This window comes from Fukomys damarensis, unplaced genomic scaffold, assembly GCF_012274545.1.
Source record: "Fukomys damarensis isolate Sample0158 unplaced genomic scaffold, DMR_v1.0_HiC HiC_scaffold_37, whole genome shotgun sequence".
Lineage (NCBI taxonomy): Eukaryota > Metazoa > Chordata > Mammalia > Rodentia > Bathyergidae > Fukomys > Fukomys damarensis.
This window is the reverse complement of record NW_022900949.1, coordinates 13,386,603-13,388,438: the sequence shown is the minus strand read 5'-3', so window position 1 is coordinate 13,388,438 and position 1,836 is coordinate 13,386,603. Positions and strand designations below refer to the sequence as shown.

Below are 1,836 nucleotides of genomic sequence, written 5' to 3'. Positions count from 1 at the left end.
GAGAGAAAAGACACTTATGCCTCTCCTGGGAACTCTAACATATTTTTAACACATTCACAAATGTTCTTACTCTTGGTCTCACACATTCTAAAGAGAGGACCTATTTCTTGCTGAGCAGAAATGTGCACCATTTCCAATATGATGGCACTGCTAAAACATTCTTACATTTAATTTAATTACTGTTTTGGTGTTTTTGAAGATGTTTGTTTGGGGTCTTAGTTGCTAGGCCTGCCATAAAAGAGGATTATATAGTTAGGATAGCTTAAAAACAGAAATTCAGTTTCTCACAGTTCTGAAAGCTATGATTCCAAAGATCAAAATTACCATGATACTGATTTCATGATCACATTTCAAATGTGGTTGCTGCTGGTCATGCACATATTCCCCCTTTACCTCCCTCTTCAAGCAGATTCATCACCAACATGGAAGCTACAAATCAAACAGCTTCCTCAGAATTCAATCTCTTGGGGCTGACAGATGATCCAGAACTGCAGCCCCTCATCTTCAGCCTCTTCCTATCTATATACTTGATCACCATCTTGGGGAACCTGCTCATTATCTTGGTTTTCAGCTCTGAGTCCCACCTCCACTCCCATGTACTTCTTCCTCTGTGTTTTGTCTTTTAATGACATCTGTTCCAGCACAAGCACAATCCAAAAGATGCCAGTGAACATTCAATTACAGAGACAGAGCATCCCCTACACAGGCTGCTTCATACAGGCTGGTTTTGTCATCACTTTTTCCCTCCTAGAAAATTTTCTCCTCACAGTAATGGCCTATGACCACTATGCAGCCATTTGCCGTCCTCTAAGGTACACAGTCATTGTGAACCCCTACTTCTGTGTTTTGCTTGTTCTGGTCTCCTTGTTAATTAGCACAGCAGACTCTCTGCTGCACACTCTGATGGCGCTGCGGCTGTCCTTCTGCACAGACCTGGACATCCCCCACTTCTTCTGTGAACTTGCTCAGGTCGTCAAGCTCGCCTGTTCCAATACTGTCATTGATAACATTCTGATATACATTTCATGTGGTATATGTGTTGGTATTCCATTGTTCGGAATTATTTATTCTTATTTTCACATTGTGTCCTCTATTTTGAGGATGTCATCTTCAGGAGGAAAGTATAAGGCCTTTTCTACCTGTGGGTCTCACCTGTCTGTTGTCTCCTTGTTCTATGGGACAGGTTTGGGGGTGTACATTAGTGCTGCAGTGACTGACTCCCCCAGGAAGACTGCAGTGGCTTCAGTGATGTATTCTGTGCTTCCTCAAGTACTGAATCCCTTTATCTATAGCCTGAGAAACAAGGACATGAAGGAAGCCTTGAGGAGAATCGTCACTAGGAATCCTTCTCTTCTATGATGTGTCATTTGCCTTGGTGATGGATTTCTAGAGTAATTCACAGGAACAGGATTTCTGGTACCCAGTATGTTTCATATAATGCCTGACTTGAAACCTTACTATGCTTTATGTCTAGCTGTATGACAAATTATTTCAATTCTCCGAACATTGTCACCGAAGTAGAACCTGAAGAAGGGGTTTTAGTTTTAGCAAATTTTGCTGTTGTAGCAAACTATTAGAAAAAGGCAAGTTGGAGGTAGTATTCAAGAAAATGTTGAAGCAAATCTGTGATGATATTTACAATATAGATCCCACCTGATTATAACTCCACCTTATTAATTACAGACTAGTGTTAATCCTACTTTAAATCAAGGAGTGAGACACTTATAGCCTGTGAAGCACTTACTCAGAGTTGTTTGTGGCTGACTGCATTCTTCTGTGGAAATAGTAGCATCAAACATATTCAGAACCCTCATCCACAAAATTAGCAAAATATAT

The 1,836-nt window shown here is 40.6% G+C and overlaps 1 pseudogene; it reads left to right on the top strand.

Moving 5' to 3' along the window:
• The first annotated feature begins 419 nt into the window (after positions 1-419).
• Positions 420-1,359, top strand: LOC104866696 (annotated as a pseudogene).
• The last annotated feature ends 477 nt before the right edge of the window (positions 1,360-1,836 follow it).